Consider the following 7,748-nt stretch of genomic DNA (forward strand, 5'->3'; position numbering starts at 1 on the left):
TTACGCAACTCAAAACAGTTGCGTAATGATGAAGCGTTGCGTAATGAATCATTACAGCACTGGTTTCAGTTGTGTAATGACTATTCCCGAACTGCATACTTCAGTGCAAGAGAGTATAAGCCGTTTCATGACAGATTGGCGTGATGAAAAACAACCTATTACGATGAGAAATCGCAAAAAAGTTTTTTGAACTAAATGAAAAGTAAGTGTTTGGATTCAAGTTCCGGTCGGTCCAGAATATTTTCATAATGGAAACTCCCTTGACTTCCCTGGGGATTCATGTACCTGACACGCAATATACGAATGCAAAAATGGCAACTTTGGCAAAAAAAGCTCTCGCTACGACTATTAGGGCCCCAAAATGAACATCCAATAGGCTACCATTGAACATTTTTGTGTATTAACGACACTTTACACGATTCCATAGCATTCCATAGAATTGGTGTTCTTTTTTCTAGCGTTACGTCCCAACTGGGACAAAGCCTGCTTCTCAGCTTAGTGTTCTTATGAGCTCTTCCACAGTTATTAACTGAGAGCTTTCTATGCCAGAAAATTGGTGGGACATTCAAATGGGATTCTTTCAAATATTTCCAACATAAACGCTAATTTAGCAACAAAATTAATTTTTATTTTTATAATATTCATATATAAATTATCATATCCACGTTTGTTTGTTTGTTCTGTTCACTTATTATTTGCATCCACCAGTAATCTTTTTTTCCCTTAGCTCAAGGGGATCTCCGTGTTGTGGTTTATTTTTCAGAGTGTGTCTTTTGTGTCCGTGTTCGATTTCAGCCTCTCGCTTCTTAGTCCTTCTTTCTTGCTTTTATTGTGTTGGTTTTTTCATCTTTCTCTTTCATTGCGTTTGTTTTCCTTCAGTTTTTTTTCATTCGTATATAATTTCCATTTGTTTTTTGTTTGTAATATATCTTCTCTCTTGCTTGTTTCGAAAAAAGCGAATTAAAATACATGATTCGAATGAAGTTGCACGTTTTCTAAAAAGCTTGTCTTTCTTTTGGGTTTCTAGTAATGACATGTCTAAATATAATGGATATATGAATTTATAATTTAGCTCGAATAATTAAATCGAATCGTGGTTTGTTTTAGTTCATCTTCATTCCTTCGTGTGAAGTGACGTGGGTATACGAGAAATTAATATTCTTCAAGCGAAAATGTGTCGTATTTGGTGGAGATTGAATGTGAATCTGCCGGTTGTTCCAATGATTGAACGTGTGTTGAGAGCTATCGTTAGCTTTCCTTATATGTTTGCATTTCCATCTATTAATATTTAATTACATTGTATTTAAGAAATCACAGATATCATAAATATCATTCCATAATTATAATTTAATGTCACAGTTGGTAAACGAATAATTAAGTACAGAAAATCACGGATTTGGCAGCACGTGTTTTATTCGTGGATAGATTGATTTCTGACAATGGCCGACCCAATTTTTTTTGTGGTCACATGTTATTCCCATGTTTGTTTGATTTTAATTTCTTCTGGACAAATTTGCAATCATAGACAACATTTGAGAGAATTGGGTTCCCACGAAAGAAACAGTTACTGCCGAAATCATGAGTTTTTCAGTTTGAAATAAATGTAACTGATGTGTCGTATTACTCGATTGGTAAATTTTCTGCGGTGACGCTAGCACCACTTTGTAAAAGTGACGAAAATGTAAAAATCAAAACTTTCATGCAAGATGTTTTATGGGCACGCGCTTGAATGCAACTAACTGGTACACGCTAATCACATTTAAGCACAGCAAAAATTAAAGGATTTTTTTTTCAAATATTTAGTTTGAATCACAAACAAAACATTTTAAAGAACAGACGCAAACTGATGTGTAACTCCCAAGTCGGACAGCAACCACCGTATCGTTCGTGTTCTAAGGCCCGAAGAGTTATCCAATATGAAATATATTGTTTTTATTCGTATACAGAGGAAGTTTGAGTATACTGTAAATGTATTTCGGCAGTGCCGAAGGGAGTTCAATCACCAGTTTGCTTCAGAAGTTCTGCAACATTTTTGCTTGCTCTTTTCTGTTGATAAAAATAAAACAAATAAAAACTACCAGATTATAACTAGCCAATCGATTCTTGCTTGGTGTAGATCTCTACAATGATATTACTTCCGAAACAATGCAAAATTTGAAGACGAAATCCGAACTAAGAGATATTACACCTTCTCATCATCACTGTTATGAAGTTTGCGTACTTTGTCCGTTTCTGTTTTCCAATCGTTCCCGGTTGTTGCGTGAATGTATGTGTGTATGAGTAGTTGCCGAAAAGTTCCCAACTAAATACGTGACATTCCTACGAGTAATAAGGATCTAAATCTTAAATTTACGTATGTTTTTGCCTTCTCCTTCCATGTTTCGTCTCCCCTATCGTCCATGTGTGGCTGACTCCTAGCATCAAAATTTGGGAATTGTGGTTCCAGCTCTCACGTAATGCATCGGTTCATGAGTACTAGTCGCGATCTCCTTGCCGTACTGCTTTCGATTCGGTTTACATCCTAATGTTTAAGACCTTTGCTACACGGTGGATCTCCGCCGCACTTCTCTTTCTTCGATAATGTTCACATGTTCACTATTTGAGTTTATTTTTGTCTCTTTTTATGTCGTTAAATTTTAATGCTTGATTTAATTTGAACCCTGAAATTTTGTACTTCCGAAAGGTGTGTTGTTTCTAAGTGTAAAATTTGCTCACTTTTTCATGTTTGTTTGTTTGTATGTATTTTCAAGAGAATTTTGTACTTTTCCTTCGTTCGTCGATCAAAATGAAAGTGTTTTCTAGCTGTGTGGCTTGCGATGCTACTAAACTCGACCGGTAAAATATCATTACATGAGTTTTTCTTAGCTGATTTTATTTTTTGCATGTATGTTTTGAATTGGTCTCTAAACACAATGGAGTTTGTGGTGTAAACTAATGGTTTTTTTTTTCTCGGAGAACGCTTACCTAAAAAATTGTTTTCACATTTTCATTGAATTTGGTTTCTTACATGTTCGTTTTTGCTGTGTCAAACTACATCGAAACATCTAAGGGTTAATTTTAGTTCAATAATTTTGGATTTATCGCTTTTTGTTTCCGCTTTTAGATTACTCAGATACACACATCTCCATTACGATAATTTCTAATAGTAGTTTCATCCTTTAAACTTATGCTTTCACTTGTGGTATACCGTTACATCTTGAACTGGTTGTTTGTTTGTTGCCTTGCCTTACGCCTGGTAGAATCGTATCTCTTGCATGTTAGTTTTAATGTTTGTGAGTTTGTGGATTTTTTTGTTCACGCTACTTGCAAACTGGTATGATGCCCAACTTCTACGAAGGATCCTTGACTGTTAACGCTAAAATCTAATTTCGTTATAAATATAAATTAAAATACTAGTCCAAAATTGCGTTTTCCTTTCTCTCATAATAAGGTTCTGAACTTCGCCATACTTTATGTGATTTTTTTACGTGTTTTCTCATTTTTGTTAGCGATTACGTCTAAAAGTAGGTTTTTTTTTCGAGTAAGAACATTGCCAAAGTCTTACTTTAGTAATGATTAATTTTAGATAGTTAGATTTAGTTATCATGTAGAGATCGTATTGCTGACATTTTTTTTTCTTTGTTATATTTTCCACTTTCCTAACAGTTGTTTCTGTTTGACTTGCACTACACAAAAGGATCGTCTGCTTTTGCATCTAAAACACACTAAGAGTGACGTCCAAGGGGCGTGCACACAGCTAATATGTCTAGAAGAATTTTCAATTCTACTGCCCTTCGTGCAAGATTTCGAACTCAAACCCGTTGAAGTTCGGATATTGCAGGGATGGGCTACTTTTGCACTGGCCCGTCCGTCTGTTATCGGTGATTTGGGTGATCAATATGTACAGTGTTTGATATTCTTTTTTTCGGGTTCACGATGATATCTAGTCATACGGTTTGTTAAGTTTTTTGTGGTTGTGGTATGACGCCTGCTGTAGAGTTTTGTGTTTAGGAATGTGACTTGTATTTACATCAATCGAAATTTGAAGTATGAGATTTGAAACAATGATCGAAAAGGATTTTGGAGAAAAAGTGGTCTTGCTTAACTTTTAATTGGACGGTTAGCACTATGCGTATTTGTCAATCGTCTCGTAATGTTTGGATAAAAGTTTGAGTCATTTTCACACGCTCATCTGCCGTTAAATAAAACGAGAAAATTGATGTGTTTGCTTGTACTAAGTATACTCTTTTCAAAACATATCGCATGAGATTTGATAAACAGTTTGTAACAAATGAAAAAGTAAAATTTTTCATCAATGGAAAAATTGTCTTTATAAATAACTACCCATTTTTACATGGTCGACGTGACCACCAGCATTACTGAGAAAATACGATTTTGCGTTATCGGCTGCATTGTTTTACCGGCCAACAATATTAAATAAACCGTTCATTTCACAAAAACTAATGGTCGGAAGTAAACTTACAGAGATTATTGATTCTTTGTGCTACCTTCCTCTTCGGAATTTATAGCTTGGTGGCAATTTTTGAGAAATTACTCATTATATTACTGAATAAATCTCCAGAACAATTTCCTGAAAAGATAATGAAAATTAACGTCAAATACAGTCAACTCTCCATGAGTCGATATTGAAGGGACCATCGGCTCAAAGAAATATCGAGTCATGGAACAGCAATGCTATGAAGAGCCGTTTGAGGGGACCATCATAGTAACCATGAAATTTGATTTTTAATATGGTTCTATAAGTCAATATCGAATAATGGAACATCGACTCATGGAGATTTAACTGTACCTACAAGTTGTAAGTTACAACTAATTATGTAATAGACCACCATGTTGCCTTTCAATCCTTTAGCTAAGGAAGGGCTCTGATTTTGACCAGATGCAAAGGTAAGAATTTCGCAACAGTCGAGTAATCGAGAGCTGCCCCGGTTGTGGGAAAGAGTTGCAATGACATTATCTTAAAAATCGAGAAACTAACGGTATTTGAATATATTTGGTCAACGCTCGCTTATGCAGTAAATATCAGGACCCTACAAAGAACCCACATAAGTTTAGTAGAAATTCCCAGATACCGTAGAAATTATACTCAGAATCTTCAAGATTCGATTGGTCGTCGAATCCACAGAATCCCAGGAAGAATAACTAGAAAGCCGTTAAGATATTGCCTTCAGGGACGATTCAAATATGACGTCCATCCGGAAATTGTAGACTCCCCTCTGTCACCATACCTAATACATGCACTGTCATACTTTCCTAGACTCCCCCCTTTCCCAAATGATGGATGTCATGTTTGGATGACCCCTTAGGATAATGCTGAGAATTACTAGATTTCGCTTTGGGGAATAAGTGAGCTGAGTTGCTTACCCCTTGAGCCCCTTCCACAATGCGCAAGATTTTTATGAAAAGTCTCAGTGCTCCACTGTGGCTTCACATTATCCCAGTAAAAGCCTCTTTAATCCAGTAGAGGTTCTCAAATTCTGCTGTAATTCTACTCAAAGGCTTAATATTTCGCTGGAAATCGTGAGGATTCCTAAGATTCCGTTATTCAACTCCAAGGACCCTAGAAATTTTTAGGGGCAAACTCAATTGATATTCCCTACACAGCATAAACTATCATATCCCCGTAGATGCTTTTGTAGGAGAAGGGGTGGTTAAATAAACACCTTAAGGATATTATCCTGTTTCTGACAGGAAAATGAGGAAATTGTATAGTTCTATCGCACAACATCAAAAATAAGGATATTATCTATAGCAACGACACGAATTTACACTGAAAAAGTTAATAAGTTCCACTTATTTTTATCGCTAGCAAAAACGATACGCATGTTCATTTTACCTGCACTATGTGGGTAAAATGAACAGCAGTCGGCGGTAAAATGAAAATCATGGAAAAAACGTGGGCAGAACAAATATTTTTGAAAATTTTCATTGCATTTCCGAAAATATATCTATTAATGATCGTAACCCATCCAAAAAGAAATCTAAAGGTATCAGATTCGACATCATATCATAACGATATTGACCTCACTGAAAATGCTCAAGACTCCCGAGCTAAAAATTAAGTCAGTTCTAATTTCATACGTGGTTTTCTAAAATCTTAGTTTTCGTTGACATTTTCACTTGAATTGACCTCCGTATCAACTCGAACACTCCGATCTGTGCTCTAAATCGTCCGTGCGTGATAAAAATTCAATCAAATTTGTTTTTTCTCGGTAAAAGACACGGTGTTCATTTTACCACCCCTGTTCATTTTGCCACCACTTCCCCTACATGATTGGACCGTGAAACTGTTATGAAGGAAGTTACAGATGCTATTTTCAGCGTATTTCGTTTGGATTTTTATCGAAGAAAGTTCTCAGTCAAAAACTGTGGAAGTGCTCATAAGAATACTGAGCTGAGAAGCTGACTCTATCCCAGCTGGGACGTGACGCCAAGAAGAAGAAGAAGAATATATTTCTTGTTTTATTCTTCATATTGAATAACTTTCTTCAGCAACTATCTTCTTGACGGCTTGACGGAAACACTTTTATTTAGATTTGAAACGACTGGTAATAATATTACTGAAGTTTCTTGACTATCTAAGTCAATATGTTTCAAATGGTTTTTGAAGTCCTTGGTTGATCGAAAATTGTGACTAAGTGCATGAAATTCAAATCAGAAAATCTATGACCGAACTATGAAAAATCGTTTGACTAGGGTAAGCGTTCCCTTAGTTGTGGGTGTTCCTATAGTTGCGGTAATGCCGTTTTCACTGATTTTATTGCATTAGCCACAGAAACAACACTGCCAATCGACGTATTGGCTTGTTGATACACGGAATAGTTGAAAAGAGCGTTCAAATTGCTATAACACTGATGAAATATCACTAAATTTGCTGAAACTGTTCTTGCTTGTACCAATTTCTTCAGGAGTACATTGTACGATTCCTTTACAAACTTGCCGAATAAGCGCTCCAGAATTTTCATTCGAGGTGCCTTAAAAACTCAACCAGAACTTTTTCAAAATGACACTCACAGAAAATATGTTCCAATGATTCTCTCAGAAAATTTTCCAAAGTAGTCGCCAAAGAATTGTTACAAGACCTCCTAAGAAGACCTGCCCAAGAAGATGTTAGGGAATTTCCCAGATTTTATTGGACTAAACTAGGAAAACTAGGTTTATTTTTAAACAAAATCGAGATATCACTGAGAAAGTACACGATAAAATCTTACAAGAGAGAAATTTTTCTATGATTTCCGCATCTCTTCTGGTCTTTTGAGGAAGTCTCGGATGGTTTGAGTACTCAAATTAAACCAGAAGATTTTCCTATCTCTGTTATATCTGCACATTAAAACAACTCTCCCTCAGACTCTGAGTAGCATCATTTTGAGGTGTATCAAGCGTGAACATGAATCATATGCTTACGCTATTGCCCGCAACTTCTAAACTGGCGCAGTAGGTTGTAAACTACAGGCTGTTTCCCACTAGTGCGGATGACACATGGTCATGTTAATAATATGTTTTCAATCACATTTGAAAAATGTTAGGTACTCAAAATTGATTACGATTTACACAAAATAAGGTTTCTTATTATTTTTATTTTTTTTCAAATATTGTGAAAAATCGATAATGATATTGTCTTATTTTCCTTTCCACAATTTCATGACGTATAGTGATGCTTCTCTGTGATGTAAATTTTTATTACAGGACCTATTTGTACGATTGGAAAAAGTTACACGCGTAACAACCGCAATAAACATAATATCATA

This window comes from Aedes aegypti, chromosome 2, assembly GCF_002204515.2.
Source record: "Aedes aegypti strain LVP_AGWG chromosome 2, AaegL5.0 Primary Assembly, whole genome shotgun sequence".
NCBI classification, from domain to species: domain Eukaryota; kingdom Metazoa; phylum Arthropoda; class Insecta; order Diptera; family Culicidae; genus Aedes; species Aedes aegypti.